Source organism: Puma concolor, chromosome E2 (assembly GCF_028749965.1).
Source record: "Puma concolor isolate L17-30 chromosome E2, mPumCon1.1.hap2, whole genome shotgun sequence".
NCBI classification, from domain to species: Eukaryota; Metazoa; Chordata; class Mammalia; order Carnivora; family Felidae; genus Puma; species Puma concolor.
Window position 1 is genome coordinate 34,533,338 of NC_141681.1, and position 16,750 is coordinate 34,550,087.

The window sequence follows — 16,750 nt, forward strand, 5'->3', positions numbered from 1 at the left end:
CCTTACCTGTGCAGTTACCATTCCTAAATTTTTATGCCTTGAATTTTGTCTACTTCCAATCAGTTTCTCCTTTGAAAGTCTTGCCTTGAGCCACTTGAGCCCACATCCCCAAGCCCCATATGTATTTTCTCTTGTCTGCCCCCTGCTGGGACACAGCTAAGACTATCAGATGGTATCATCTCACATTTAGCATTAAATACTTCTAGCAGTGCTTGGTCAACAGATTTTCTGCCGATCTTTTCAGGAGCTGACATTCCATATTTCTGGAGAGTCTCCCCAAATCCAACTGAGACGCCCTCACTGGCCATTTTAGATTCTAAACGAGGAAACAACGTATTTCTGTAAGGCCTCTGGAACCTCCTGCTCAGAGGTGTTTGCAGTGTGATGGTCAACTACATCTCACAATGGATTGGATTCCTTTTTGTTGAACTCCTAAATGTTAAGCTTATCTTGTCTTCTTGTTTTCTCATTGAACCATTCCATTTCCTCATGGTGACCATTTCAGGAATCTGGTAATGTGATCAGATTTGAAACTTTTTCTACTTGGTGGAAAACTTCCTTATTACTAACAACATTACTGGGTGACTGCTATCTCTTTATCACTTTTTAAAAATGTTTATTTATTTATTTTGAGAGAGAGAGAGAGCTCACATGCTCTGAGCAGGCTCTGCGCTGATGGCACAGAGCCAAGCACAGAGCTCCATCCAACAGACCATGAGATCATGAGCTGAGCAGAAATCAAGAATCAGACACTCTACTGAGCCACCCAGGTGCCCCTCCTCTCATCACTTTTAATTGGGAGTCTGTAAAAGAAAGTTCATAGTAAAGAGAATGCATATAGGTCTGATTACTCTGCTCTCATGCTCCAGACAATTTCATTCATGGTGAGAACTTTCTTCCTGGTTTGTAGGCAGTTTGCCTTATCGCTATGTTTTCATGTGGCCTTTCATTGGTGTGTGTGTGTGTGTGTGTGTGCACACCCCAGGCAATGGAGGGAAGATGGGTGGGTGGGGGCTAGGAGAGAGACAGGGTGGGCTCTCTGATATCTCTTCCTGTAGGACCAGGGCCTCACCCTTATGATCTCATTTAACTCAATTACCTTCTTAAATGCCACATCTCCAAATACAGCTACAGTGGGGGTTAGGGCTTCACATATGAAGTGGCCAGGGCAAAGGCAGCACAAATATTCAGTCTGTAACACAGTTTGAATATTATTCAGCCTTAAGAAAGAAAATTCTGACACATGCTACAATATGGATGAATCTTGAAGATATTATGCTAAGTGAAATTAGCCAGTCACAAAAAGATAATACTATATGATTCCACTTATATGAAATACTCAGAGTATCAAATTCATACAGACAGAAAGTACAATGGTGGTTTTCAGAGCCTGCAGGGATGGGGGGGGAATCAGAACTTAGTGTTTAATGGGTATAAGCTTTCAGCTTTATAAGAAGAAAAGTGTTCTGGGCGGTGGTGAAAGTTGTACAACAGTGTGAATGGACTTATTGGCCAGAACTCTACACTTAAAAAAATGTGGTACATTTTACATTATGTATATGTATAATAATACATATTTTACTATAATTAAAGATATTGTACTTATAATTACTATAATTTTACTGTAATTAAAGATAATAATTAAAAAACTCACATGAAAAGCATATAGATTCCCTTGTATTCAGAGTGCTTGAGGAATAAAAGGTTAAAATTATAAAAAGAAAAAAATCCTTACAGATGAATTTGAAATAGTTCTAGGAACATATAGTCCAGGGCTTCTAGATCTAGATCAGTATTTTTTAAAGATTTTATTTTATTGTCAAAAGAAATTTTTAATGTTTATTTATTTTTGAGAGAGAGAGAGAGAGGGGGAGAGAGAGACAGAGTGCGAGTGGGTGAGGGCAGAGAGTGAGGGAGACACAGAATCCGAGGCAGGCTTCAGGCTCCCAGCTGTCAGCACAGAGCCCAATGCGGGGCTCGAACCCATGAACCCAGGTGAGATCGTGACCTGAGCTGAAGTCGGACATTTATCAGGCGCCCCTTTAAGATTTTATTTTTAAGTGATCTCTACATCCAATGTGGGGCTTGAACTTACAACCCCAAAGTGTAGAGTCACATGCTCCACCGACTAGATCTTTATCAGTTGGTTCATACGTTGGTTAGGTGCTTGGCTGCAAAACTTGGATAGAAAAGTTACATCAGGAAAGCCCCTTGTCTTAAAAAATAAAATGGTCAGGGGGCGCCTGGGTGGCGCAGTCGGTTAAGCGTCCGACTTCAGCCAGGTCACGATCTCGCGGTCCGTGAGTTCGAGCCCCGCGTCAGGCTCTGGGCTGATGGCTCGGAGCCTGGAGCCTGTTTCCGATTCTGTGTCTCCCTCTCTCTCTGCCCCTCCCCCGTTCATGCTCTGTCTCTCTCTGTCCCAAAAATAAATAAACGTGGATAAAAAGTTGTTTAAAAAAAATAAATAAAAAAAAAATAAATAAAATGGTCAGTTATTTTACCAGCAAAAAATGGATTTATTTGGGAATAGCAGAGAATTGCAATTTAGGACAAACGAAACACAGCAAAAACCATAAACTAGGCTAGTAAACAAAGGAAAGTTATTTCATGGAGAAGGAGGAAGTTTGGAGGGGTTGTTTTGAGTGAAAACCAAAATTGGAGAAAACCAAGATTTCAGGGTAATGATGGTTTTTCATTGGCTGAGTTGCTGGAGTAGTGGATTTCCTGTAGGAGATGTAATGTACATCTTATTTCTGTTGGGGGTTATAATTGACCATTCTTTCCTACAACTGACTCTGAGTGGTATAGGTCCCCCTTCTGGCCTCCTGACTTTATTTTAGTGACGGATCCCTTTATTAATTTTTACATTTCCTCCTTTTGATCAAGATCTTTCTGGGAAAACATGAACGATCAAGAGTCAGGTTTTCTTAATCTACAGGCTTTTTGTCCCCAGGAGGGACGTTTCTTGAGTGTCATGTCCCATGCTGGAGGGAAATAGTACAGATTAGAAACCTACTGAGGTCACATTAGTGCAATAAGGAGGGGTAGGAAGAGGAACTCTCAGGCACTTGCCGTCTACCATCCATCTTTATCAAGATCATTAGCATTGGAGATAGTCTTCTTGGGTGCAGGGTTTTTAAACAAAATTAAAAAAAATTTTTAAATGTTAATTAATTTTTGAGAGAGAGAGAGAGAGAGAGAGAGAGACTTCAGGTAGGGAAGGGGCAGAGAGAGACGGAAACACAGAACTCGAAGCAGGCTCCAGGCCATGAGCTGTTAGTACAGAGACTGACACGGGGCTCGAACTCTCTAACCCTGAGATCATGACCTGAGCTGAAGTCGGACACTGACTGAGCCACCCAGGCGTCCCTAAAAAAACGTTTGTTTATTTTTGAGAGACAGAGAGAGAGAGAGAGAGAGAGAGAGAGGGAGGGGGAATGAATGAGTGGTAGAGGGGCAGAGAGAGAGAGGGAGACAGAATCTGAAGCAGGATCCTCACTGTCAGCGCAAAGCCTAATGTGGCTCTTGAACCCACAAACTGTGAGATTGTGACCTGAGCCAAAGCTGGACACTCAAGTGACTGAGTCACCCAGGCGACCTGGGTATATTGTTTTTACAAAGGTTTAACAGCAGTAAGTACAGAATTAAAAGTGACAATTCCAAACTGTATGATGGTTCTAAGCCAGGATCCAGGGTTTGAAAGTAGCCAATTGAAAATATTTATTGGCACTTGTTCTGACTTAGAGGAGAAAAGTTCTCCCTATGGAGGCAAACCCGGAATCATCTATGTCTCCTGGAAGTCCCTGTATAAAGCAGCCATGAAAGCAGAATAATGGGTACTGTAAAAGCACAGGAAAGAATCAAGTGAGTGTCTTTGGGAAGATACAGTGCAGGTATCAACATGAGCAATAGCTGATGAACTTTGTGCAAAACATCAAAACTTCAAAGACCTTTTAACAGTATTGTTATCTCAAAATAACTGTTTGGAACCAGATGTGTTATAAATACAGAAATCAGGAATTTGCATAAGAACCCTGAATTAGGTCATAGCCCAGATGGAAAAGATAAGCTTCTTTGAATCCTGAACCTTCTTCTTTTTTTTTTTTTTTTAATTTTTTTAATGTTTATTTATTTGTGAGACAATGAGAGAGAGTGCAAGCAACAGAGGGGCACAGAGGGAGACACAGAATCTGAAGTGGGCTCCAGGCTCTGAGCTGTCAGCCCAGAGCCTGACGAGGGGCTTGAACTCACAAACCGTGAGATCATGACCCGAGCAGAAGTTGGATGCTTAACTGACTGAGCTGCTCAGGTGCCCCTGAATCCTGAACCTTCTAACTGGCCTGGTCTGGAATTTTGGGAAAACTGGCTTATTAGATGTCCTCTCATCAGATGCCTTTTTTTTAATTTATTTTAAGATTTTATTGTTTCAAATAACTTGTATACCCAACGTGGGGCTTGAACTGAGAACCCCAAGATCAAGAGTCACACACTCCACTGACTGAGCCAGCTAGGTGCCCCATCATCAAATTTTTTAAAAAATTTTTTGATGTTTATTTTTGAGAGAGAGAGAGAGAGAGGCAGAGTGTGAGTGGTGGAGGGGCAGAGAGAGAGAGGGAGACACAGAATCAGAAGCAGGCTCTAGGCTCTGAGCTGTCAGCACGGAGCCTGACATGGGGCTCGAACCCACAAACTGTGAGATCACGACTTGAGCTGAAGTTGAATGCCTAACCAACTGAGCCACCCAGGTATCCCCAAATGTTTTTAATTCTGGGAAATCTTTTTTTTTTTTTTAATGTTAACTTTATTTTTGAGAAAGAGAGAGAGAGAGGCAGAGTGTGAGCAGGGGAGGGGCAGAGGGAGAGGGAGACACAGAATCCAAAGCCGAATCCAGGCTCTGAGCTGTCAGCACAGAGCCCGACACGGGGCTTGAACTCACGAACCATGAGGTCATGACCCAAGCTGAAGTCGGAAGCTTAATGGACTGAGCCACCCAGGTGCCCCAATCTTTTTTTTTTTTAAGTTTATTTATTTATCTTGAGAGAGAGAGAGGAAGAGAGACAGCATGCATGCATGCAAGTTGGGGAGAGAGGGAGAGGGAGAGAGAATCCTAAGCAGGTTCTGGTGAGGAACATGATGCAGGGCTCAAACTCACAAACCATGAAATCATGACCTGAGCTGAAGTCAGATGCTTAACGGACAGAGCCACCCAGCTGCCCACAGTTCTGGGAAATCTTTACTTTCTGGTCACTAGTTGGTGTGCAGGTCTGGTCAGGATTTGGTGCTTTCTTTAAATGTGTCATGCAATTCCAAGAGTCTATTTGCTGGAATTTGGTGACACAAGATTGGTTAGTAGAACCTGATGGGGCCTTTCTAGTGAGGTTGAGGAGTCTTCTGGGGGTGTGTTTAAAAGAAAATTTTTTTTAACGTTTTCATATTTTGAGAGACAGAGACAGAGAGTGAGTGGGGGAAGGGTAGAGAGAAAGAAACAGAATCTGAATCTGAGCTGTCAGCACAGAGCCTGATGTAGGGCTCCAATGCACGAACCCTGAGATCATGACCTGAGCTGAAGTCAGACGCTTTTACCTGATTGAACCACTCAGGCCCCCCAGGAGGTGTCTTTTCTAACAGACAAAATCTTCAGGTTGCACCGTGTGATGCTTTAAGATCTACTGAGGGCACACTGTAAAAAGACTGCTCTACCAAAGCATGGTTTTGTGTTGTGTGTGTGCGTGTGCGTGTGTGTGTGTTTTAAGTAGGCTCCTCGCCCCAATATGGGGCTTGAACTCACGATCCTGAGATCAAAAGTCACATGCTGTACTGACTGAGCCAGCCAGGCGCCCCAACATGGTTATTTTTAACAGAAGCGATTAGGCGTTTACACTATTGAAGTATATCTTTTATCAACTGTGGGTCAAAGGAGGCAGGGCATTGGATATCCTGTGACTGTCTCAAAGGATGAGACTCCGTGAGTTCCCAAAAAAGTGGATCTGAGATTTAGAAGGACCAACAGCAATGCTTTTGGCCAAAGTATTTGGATGATTTCTACAAATGTTATGTTACCAATTGAATCTTAATGGTGCCATTAGTGCATTCAAGTAAACTTGAGGATTAAGGGTGGCATGCACTATGAAAGTGTTGTAAAACTGGCTGAACAGCACAGGTTCGTTGAAGCTCCTGACGGGTAAAGGTTCCCTGATCACTGTGGAGTGCCACAAGGGTTCTCCAGGTAAGGATAGTCTTTTTTTCTTAAGTTTATGTATTTTGAGAAAAAGAGAGTGCACATGCAGGGGAGGGGCAGAGAGAGGGAGAGGGAATCCCAAGCAGACTCCACACTGTCAGCATAGAGCCCAACTCAGGGCTTGAACTCACAGAACTGCGAGATCATCACCTGAGCTGAAATAAAGAGTTGGTCACGTAACCAATTGAACTACCCAGGGACCCCAAGGATAGTCTTTTTTAACAGAACTTTAGCAATAGAAGAACCAGTGGCCCATTTACAGATGAAAGCTTTAGACCAGTGAGAAAACATACAAACCATGACTGAAACATGTTTATATCCACGAGACGGGAGGAAATTGATTCTCCAAACCTCGAATGGGCCATTGGCAGTTCAAAGTGTCTGGGTGCAGATTGAACAGGTTTCCTTGGATTGAGCTTTGGACAGGTAGGAGAAGAGAGGTAGGTGCTTTTTTCAGCCTTATTAGTATTTTTTCCACCAATATTGGCTCATGATGCTGTCATTTTGTCAGTAAACTAGTGGTTTAATTCACATACAGCAGTAAGTAATAGGAATTTTAGAATTTCTGGAAGGGCTAGATTGGCCAAATCAGAGTTCTCTCTATTTTTTAAATTGTTTTTTTATATGTTTATTTTTTATTTAGAGAGGGGGTTGGGTAGAAGACAGAGAAAAAGAATCCCAGCCAGGCTCCGCACTTATAGGGCAGAGCCTGACACCGGGCGTGAACTCGTGACCATGAGATCATGACCTGTCAGATGCTTAACCGACTGAGCCACCCAGGTGCTCCCAGAGTTTTCTTTTTTGTTGCACCAAGATTTATTAGAATTCCAATATTTTTTGCTTTCTGGGGCCAATCGTTGAGCGTCTTCTGTCAATTTTTTCAAATTATCATTTGGGAAAACCTCCCTTGCTGACCACAACAGAGGTTTGGCTACTGGTTTCCTCGAGAGCAGAATTTTGGCTGGAAACATCATGAGCTACCCCGAAAGGATATCAACTATCACTATAAACATCTGTGGTACAAACCTGAATAAAGGCGTGTAGCAGCCTATTGAGTGAAATAGCCAAAGGTAAGGGTGTAACCTCAAGGACTTCAAAGAGCAGTGCAATGGATACCCAGCACAATGTTTACCATTTTCATACCTTATCTTATTCTCAATGTTTATTATTTATTTTTGAGAGAGAGAGACAGACAGAGAGGGGCAGAGAGAGAGGGAGACAGAATCTGAAGCAGGCTCCAGGCCCTGAGCTGTCAGCACAGAGCCCGAAGCGGGGCTCGAACACACGAACCGTGAGACCATGACCTGAGCTGAAGTCAGATGCTTAACCGACTGAGCCACCCAGGCGCCCCTAGAGACTTTATGTCTTTTTTAAGGCCAAAAGCTTAACAGGTGGATGTGGTCTTTCTGTAAAGAGGTTTGTAAGTGGAGCAGAGAAGCAGTCTGTACATTGTACAAAATGGAGCCTGCAGAAAACTTCATATCATGCAAATCACCTTGAAGATTTGTGAAAAGTAAGGACTCTGAAACCTTGAGACATTACTGTGCAGATGTATTGCTGTTCTTCCCAGGTGAAAGCGAAAGAGTATTGACTATACTTACCAACTGGAATTCTAAAAAATTCCCTGTGTTGATCAATTACAGCAAAAAGTTGCTTTCAGTGGGAATGGACGTCAGTAGCACATGGGGGTTAGGAACAATGAGGTGCCAAGGGATAACAATGTTATTTATTACTCAGAAATCCTGGACAAAATTTTCATCCTCAGTCACTGGGTTTTCTCATGGGTAAAATAGGGGTATTACAGGGATGACTGCAGGGGATAATGAGAGCCAGATTCTTGTAATCCTCTATTATGGACTTGATGCCTTGAAGGGCTTCTGTATTTATAGAGTATTGACTAATTCTGGGGAGAGGTTTTGAGTGATCTATGGGAGATCTGTGGATTCTGCCAATATTATTTGAAGATTTTGCCCATAAACAGGATGGTAGCTTATCCAATAAGGACAAATGATTAGCGTCCTCTGCTTGAGCATAGTTCTGTCAGAGATGGAGCACATAAAAGATGTGGAAGCGTTCTTTAATTCACCTAGTTGGCAATTTTGATTACTATTGTCAAATTCTAGAATTATTTCCCCCTTTTGGGAGAAAGAAATTCCAGCATGATATTTTTCTAAGAAACCTCTGCCTAGTCGATGAATAGGAGCAGGGGAACTAAGAAGAAAGGGGTGGGTATCTTTTTTTTTTTTTTAAGTTTTTTCATTTTGAGAGAGAGAAAGAGAGCATTCAAGTGGGAGAGAGGGACAGAGAGAGAGGGAGGGGGAGAGTCCCAAGTGGGTTCTGCACGTCAGAGCACAACTGGATGCAGGGCTCCATCTCATGAAGCATGAGATCATGACCTGGGTCTAAACCAAGAGCCGGATGCATAACTGACTAAGCCACCGAGACGCCCCATAATAGGGTGCGTATTTTAAGGCACCTAAAGGAAAAGGAACAGGCTCAGAAACAGGAACCTGTTGAGGTTTACTAGAGACACCCCCCCCCCCCATTTGAACTCAATTTTAGTACTCTGAGGCAGGGCCTGCTTTATAGCAGTGGGGTTAAGCCTGACTGTAGCTCTGGTGTCAGTAAGGACAGAGAGAGATTCATTCCTAATCTGAGAGTTTGTTCTCTATGTTGAACAAGAGGGAGGATTGGGAAGATCCCCATCACTGGAAATTAGGAGGCCATTGGGAAGGCTGACTATAGGGCTACAGGTTCCTTAAATTGGTAACAATCTTCTTCCCAATGTTCTGGCTCTTTGCAGCAACAGCAGAGACCAGGAGGTTTTTGGTTTTGTTTAGGGGCCTCCATTTGCCAGAGTTGAAAACTAAGAATTTTAGTGGTCTTTTAGGTGACTCTTCTAGCATGAAGGTGAGGTGGTTTGCCAAATTATTAACTCAATCTGGAATAGATACAGTTTCCCATTTCATGCTTGTCCTTTTACTATAAGGGAAATTTCTTAGTTCAGCCCATTCATAAATATGGAGACAAAGTGTACCCAAGTGGATTCAACAACTAAATGAAGACCAGAATTTTCTTTGAAAACAATCTGAAGTCAAGTGTAATAGTCATAAACAGGTTCATCAGATGTTTGTGCATGCAAGCCTGAATTTTGTTCCTATCAACAGGCTTAGAAAAAGCTACTACAACTGCTCAGTGGAGGTTTTCAGCATGTGTTTTTAGTATTTTGCCAAAACTTAAGGGTTTGTTTTTCTAAATCCTGTTAGCATGTTCCCATGGGCAAGTTTCATCCAATGTTTGGCCTGGCTCTCACCAACAGGCATGTGGGCTAAGTGATATAAATCTGAGAAACCAGGTTGGTAAGTCTGAGTAAATATGTTAAATTCTTCAGCGAACCTACGGGGGTCCTCATTCACTTTAGGAAACTCTGTGGCTCACAATCCAGCTTTAGTCCAGGGAACATAAGAAATGTGGGGTTTGTTTTGTCCCTCAGAAGCCTTTTTGTCTTTTTCTAATGGTTTGTTTGCCTCAGTTAGTCTAGAAATTGTATTTTACAGAGGGACAATTTTAGATTCAAGATAACATTTGGAAGCTTCAAAATCCAAATAGCCTTCCCATTCAGCTTTGACGACTTTAAAGTCATGGCTGTCCAATTCAGTTTTGACAAGCGTAAGTTTGGAGAGATTGAAATTTCCCTATAATGGCCATTGGTGTTTGAATTTCCTTTTGGTTAAGTCAGTCGATTTAGTTAGAAATGTGTATGAGAAGGGACCAGTTTTTATTTATTTATTTATTTATTTATTTATTTATTTATTTATTTATTTATATTTATTTTAAGTTGATGTTTATTTTAAGTTTACTTATATGTTGATTATTTACTTTTTAAAAGTTTATTATTTATTTATGCTTTTAAAGTTTTATTTATTTTTATTATTTATTTTTTTAAGTTTATTTATCTTGAGAGAGAGAGAGAGAGAGAGAGAGAGGGAGAGAGAAAGCACTAGCAGGGGAGGGGCAGAGAGAGAAGAGACAGAATCCCAAGCAGGCTCTGCACCAACAGCACAGAACCACATGCAGGGCTTGAACTCACAAACCATGAGATCATGACCTGAGCCAAGATCAAGAGTCAGAAGCTTACCTGACTGCGCCACCCAGACACCCCTATTTATTATTTATTCTAAAGAGACAGAGACACCGTGAGCAAGTGAGGGGCAGAGAGAGTATCCCAAGCAGGCTCTGTGCTGGTAATGCAGAGTATTGATGCAAGGCTCAAACTAATGAAAGCTTGAGGTCATGACCTGAGCTGAAATCAAGAGTCAGACACAACTGACTGAACCACCCAGGTGCCCCTAAAGTTTACTTATTTTAAGGTAACCACCACACCCAATGTGCAGCTTGAACTCATGACCCTGAGATCAAGAATTGCATACTCTCCCAACTGAGCCAGCCAGGTACCCCAAGGGACCACAGTTTTTAAATATAAAACTGGCTGTAGTCCCAGGGCGTGGGGGTGCCTCAAAGCATTTTGATGACTGGAATCCCATTTCTTAGAGGTTTCTTCCTTTTTTTTTTAAACGTTTTATTTTATTTTTTTTTACATTAAAAATTTTATTAATTTATTCTTGAGAGAGAGAAAGAGTGAGCATGGGAGGGGCAGAGAGAGAGGAAGAGGGAGAATCCCAAGCAGGCTCCACATTGTCAGCACAGAGCCCAAAACGGGGCTCAATCCCATGAACTGTGAGATCATGACCTGAGCCAAAATCAAGAGACAGATGCTTAACCCACTGAGCCACCTCGGGCACCTCTCGAAGATTTTATTTTATTTTATTTTATTTTTTAAGTTTATTTATTTATTTTGAGAGAGAAAGAGAGAGAGAACGCGCGAGAGCCAGCAAAGGAGGCTCAGAGAGAGAATCCCAAGCAAGCTCCACAGTGTCAACACAGAGCCCAATGTGGGGCTCCAACCCATGAATGGCGAGATCACGACCTGAGGCTAAGCCGAGAGTCAGATGTCCAACCCAGATGTGACCCACCCAGGCACACCTAAAGATTTTATTTTTAAGTGATCTCTACATCCAACTTGGGGCTCAAACTCACAACCCTCAGATCAAGAGTCACATGCTCTACTGACTGAGCCAGTCAGGTTTCCCTTAGAGATTTACTCCCTAGAGTAAAAAGAAAAATTCCTAAACGGTTCCAATTGGAATAGTTCAATTCCAAAAGGAATCAGGGCAAAGGCTAGCATAGTTCTGATAGGAACAGTATAGTTCCAAAAAGGAGTCAGACTAATGGCCAAATGAGTACTCTCGGAAAAGGACAAAGACTTCAAACAGATCCCAAATAAAGGCCAGGAACTCAAAATGCATAGGGAGCAGAGTTAGAAATTCAGGAGAGATTTATCCTCAAACTCTAGGGTCAGCAAGAAAGCAGTGAGCTCAGTGGGCTCTGTGAGTCTCACCAACCTTGAATTGTTGGGTGTGTGTGTGTGTGTGTGTGTGTGTGTGTGTGTGTGTGTAGGCAGGCACACGCACATTCTCTCTGGATCCCACTTAAGACATCAAGTAACATCCTTAAAACAATTTTACCAGGAAAGGTGGGTTTATTCGGGAATAGCAGAAAATTGCAATTCTGGACAGGCAAGCTATGGCAAAAACCATAAGCTAGTCCAACAAACAAAGGAGAGAAATGTTATTTTATTTTTAAAATTTTTTAATGTTTATTTTTGAGAGAGAGAAAGAGACAGACAGAGCATGAGCAGGGGAGGGGCAGAGAGAGAGGGAGACACAGAATCCGAAGCAGGCTCCAGGCTCCGAGCTGTCAGCACCCACAAGCCATGAGATCATGACCTGAGCTGAAGCTGGACACTTACCGACTGAGCCACCCAGCACCCTGAGAAATGATATTTTTATGGAGAATAAGGAGGAAGCTGGCAAGGGTTGTTTTGAAGAAAAGTCCATTGAGAAAAGCAAGATTTCAGGTAATGATGCTTTCTCATTGGCTGAGTTGCTGAGATGGTGGATTTCTTGTAGAAATCCCATCTTTCCTTGCTGGGGCCTGTAACTGATGATTCTTCCTGTGAATTGAAGGTTCTTCCTGTGATTGACCTCTTGCGGTACGGCATGAGAGCTCCCCCTTCTGGCCTCCTGGCTTTATTTTAGTGAGATTTCCCTTTGTTAATTTTCACAACCCTGAAGATGACCTAAAAGATCCCAAACTGCACAGGATGCCCAAAGGGGTCTAGCTGCAGATGTTTGAAAAGGTTGTTCTGGAGACTATTTCCTATAAACATAGATTAGATTCTTACCCTGACACAAAAGCAAGGAAGCTGAATTCATTTTAAGGGTTTTATTGCCTTTTAAAAAATATTTATTTATTTTTGAGACAGAGGGAGGAAGAAAGGGAGAGAGAGTGCAAATGGGGAAGGGGCAGAGAGAGAGGGAGAGAGAGAATCCCAAGCAGGTTTTGTGCTGTCAGTGCAGAGCCCAATGTGGGGATCAAACTCACAAACTGAGACATGACCTGAGCTGAGATCAAGAGTCAGACACTTGACTGACTGAGTCACCCAGGTGCCCCTTTATTCCCTCTAAAAAATGTTTATTTATTTTTGAGGGAGAGAGAGAGAGAGAGAGAGAGTGCAGGGGAGGGGATTACATAGGATCTGAAGCAGGCTCTGTGCTGTCAACATAGAGCCAGATGCGGGACATGAATTCACTAACCATGAGATCATGACCTGAGCTGAAGTCAGACGCTTAACTAACAGAGCCACCTCGGTGCCCCCTTTATTGCCTTTTTAAATGTGTTTTTTATTATAGTAAAATAAACATAACAAAATATACTATTTTAACTTTTTATTTTAACTATTTTTAAGTGTACAATTCTGGTGAATTAAGTACATCCACACTGTTGTAACCATCAGCACCGTCTATCTTCAGAACACTTTTCATCTTGCAAAACTAAAACTGTACCGATTAAACACTAATTCCCCCTCTCCCCAGTCCCTGGTGACCACCATTCTATGTTCTGTCTCCATGATTTTGACGCTAAGTACCTCATGTCAGTGGAATCAAATAGTCAGTGGAATCAAATAGTATTTGCCCTTTGGTGAATGACTGATTTCACTTAGCATCTTGTCCTCAAGGTTTATCCATGTTGTAGCATGCGTCAGAATTTCCTTTCCTTTGAAGGCTGAATAATATTCCACTTTATCTACCACGTTTTGTTACGCTTTCATTACCCTTTGACAATTGGACTACCATCTAAGGATTCTCAGATTCCCCTAGAAGCAAATAGTATGAGATGAAAAATAGCTACTCTGAGGCTTTCAGACCAAGTAGATGAACTGAAGAATACTTCCCATGCAAAATTCCAAATCAAAATCTCACCTTTCTTTCCGGTTTTGCTCTTCAAATCTTCTTTGGCTTATTCAAGTCAGGCTGCTCTTCATTCTCTGCTGATTTTGTAAAGACAGAAAGAATTGCTTTTATGTTAACCTTTTTTTTTAAGGCTTATTTTTTTTTCTGGTTATGATATTATAGGTGGTTACAGATGGCTCACTCAATACCCAATCTTTAGAAAAAACTGATCACTACGCATGTGTCCATTTTGCTTTGCATGCTGGTCACTTTCCAATATTCCCCATTCCCTAGCCAAAACAGGTAACCAAAACACCTTTTCAGAGACAAAAACATGGGGGAAAATGACTTTTTGGAAGTCAATATAGTCATAGACCCAAGGAATCCCAGCCTAATTCATGTTATGATGTGGTTTGCAGAAAAGGAAAATGTGTTTGGTGATACTGGACCCAATCTTGAGACCCAAGGTTGGCACCAGAGAATGCAAGAGAAGTTATTTTTAGGTTTCCATGCCAGAAGGAAAGTTTACTTGGCAATGGTCAGCCAATCCATGTGGCCTGCCTCTCCTATATCCCTCTTCTTTCTTTCCAAAAAAGTAACTCCTTATTTTCCAAGTAATCCAAATGTGGAGAAGTTTTTAAAAATATATTTTATTTTTTAAGTAATCTCTATACCCAACATGGGGCTCGAACTCACAGCCCCAAGATCAAGAGTCACATGCTCTACCCACTGAGCCAGCTAGACGCCCTTAAAATGTGTAGGATTTAAGATGGTCACATTCTTTGACAATCCTTAAGAGGTGGGGTCTGTTCCCCTTTCCTTGAGTCTGGGTGCTCTTTCCTGTTGCTTTGACCTGTAGAACACAGCAAAAATGATGCTGTGCTCAGTAAGCTAAAGCTATAAACAAATAAACATTTGGTTTAGGGACTTCATTCAAACCTATTTATCTGGACAGTTTGCAGGATGGGCTCTCATATTGGGAAGGAATCCCATCAAGATTGTCCATTTGGGAAATCAAGTTACTTACCAAACAGCAGTATACTTATTAAAACTTGCTTTAAGACCCTTGCTGTGCTGTGCTCACTAATGCTAAAATTTACATCAAGACATATGCCCAATCCCAAACAATTCCTGTTTTTTAAAACAATTCAGGGCACCTGGGTGGCTCAGTCGGTTAAGCATCTGACTTCAGTTCAGGTCATGATCTCAAGGTTCATGAGTTCAAGCCCTGTGTCGGGCTCTGTGCTAACAGTGCAGAGCCTGCTTGGGATTCTCTTTCACTCTCTGTCTGCCCCTCTTCTGTTTTTGCATGCTCACATGCTCGCTCGCTCTCTCTCTCTCTCTCAAAATAAGTAAACTTTAAAAAATAAAATAATTCAAATTTATAATTTATTTAGTCCATAAATATCAAGGAAATGACATTTAACATTTCTTTAAAATTAAGAGGGCGTTTTTCATTAAAGCTATATTACTAAAGGTGAAATTCTATAGCCTTTTAAACACAATCATTGATAGCCAATAAACTAAAGGAAATACAAATGTCCTTCTAAAATTTAATCTTTCCACCTGCTTTGTAACATCTTTCTTGCCTGCTAGGTCTCACAGACTCCCAATCAATTCTTGTCTTGAAAGACCTTCTTGAACTACTCAAGCCCAGACCCCAGCCCTATACATTTCCTTTCCATGTCTCCCCATTCTGACATACTATTAAGATTGTCATGGTAGCATTCTCTATTACTGCAGCAAATCTAACAAAGTTAGTTTTGCTTGGTCACAAGTTTTCTGATTGTCTTTTTTTTTTAAGTTTATGTATTTATTTGGAGTGAGGGGCAGAGAGAGAGAGAGAGAGAGAGAGAGAGAGGAAGAGATTGAGGCTTGAATTCATGAACTGTGAGATCATGACCTGAGTGAGCCAAAGGACATTTAACCTACTGAGCCACTCTGGCGCTCTTTCTGGTTGTCTTTTTAGGAGCTGCCAATCTACAACGTAAGTATGGCTTTGTGAAACCTCAGTGTTAGTCTTATGGGTGCTGTGTGTGTGTGTGTGTGTGTGTGTGTGTGTGTGTGTGAGTGTGTAGGTATACTGGAAAGTGATGTAAAACATGTTGCACCTGTGGGTGGGGGTGACAAAGTTGGAAAGCCATTCATTTATTGTCATCTACTAGAATGTAAGCTAATGAGCACAGGAATTCTATCTTCTCTGCCTTATCCCCAGCGTTACTTTATTATTTTTATTATTATTATTATTATTATTATTATTATTATTATTATTATTATTTTGAGGTGGAGGGCGAGGAAAAGGGAGAGAAACTCTTAACCAGGCTCCTGGAGCCCATTACAAAGTCCTATCCCACCACCCTGGGATCGTGACGTAAACTGAGATCAAGAGTCAGGTGCTCAGACCGAGCCACCCAGGTGCCCCTATCCCCAATGTTTTGAGCAGTTTCTGGCACACACATAACTGTTAAGTGTAAGAATGAATAGGGGTGCCTGCGTGGCCCAACACCTGACTCTTGCCTTTGGCTCATGTCATGATCTCATGGTTCGTGGGTTGGAGCCCCGTGTTGGGCTCTGCACTGACTGTGAGGAGCGTGCTGGAAAGTCTCTCTTTCTCTCTCTACCCCTATCCCCCGTCCTCTTTCTCTCAAAATAAATAAATAGACTTAAAAAAAACCAAACAAACCAAGAATGAATGAAAGAGCGACTTGTGATTGAAAACATGAAAGGCAAAGGGAAGGCGGGGGAGGGAGCGAACAGCAACAAGCGACAGGGAAGAGAAATAGTAAGGGGAAAAGAACAGTCTACAAGGCAGGGCGTGGGCCCGCGCCTCCCTGCCTAAAGGGGGCGCTGTGGGCCGCCTGTGCTGCCCAGGGCGGGCTGGGGCGGGGGGCGGGGGGAGCACTGGGGGCGGAGCTGCGGGCGCGCAGGGCCAGGTGGGAGTGGAGAGGCTGGAGGCGAGGAACGCGGGAGGTGTCCTGAGGGAGCTGTGGAAGTACGCCTCGGTAAGTGTCCCGCCAAGGGCAGGGAGGCCTCGCGCCACCTCACTGCAGTCCCTATGCCCCTTACTATCTCCTGGATGGGGAGTTCCGGGAGGCTGAGGCGGGCTGGTGCCTGGGAACCTGTGTTCCCCCTCCTTGGGGGCCTCAGTTTCCCCACTTGA

General features: G+C 42.5%; 1 protein-coding gene across 6 annotated transcripts in view; it reads left to right on the forward strand.

Annotated features, from left to right (window-relative positions):
* Positions 1-16,750, forward strand: part of LOC147573482 (uncharacterized) — an 86,929-nt gene that overhangs the window by 13,535 nt on the left and 56,644 nt on the right. Inside the window, exon 1 of one of the 6 annotated variants that reach the window (XM_086689496.1) lies at positions 16,573-16,592. The exons of 4 other annotated variants lie outside the window; for them this stretch is intronic. The gene's annotated coding sequence lies outside the window, so the exon portion shown is untranslated. Of the gene's footprint in view, positions 1-16,572; positions 16,593-16,750 lie in introns of those variants that run through there. One more of the 6 variants, XM_086689493.1, reaches the window with a different exon arrangement.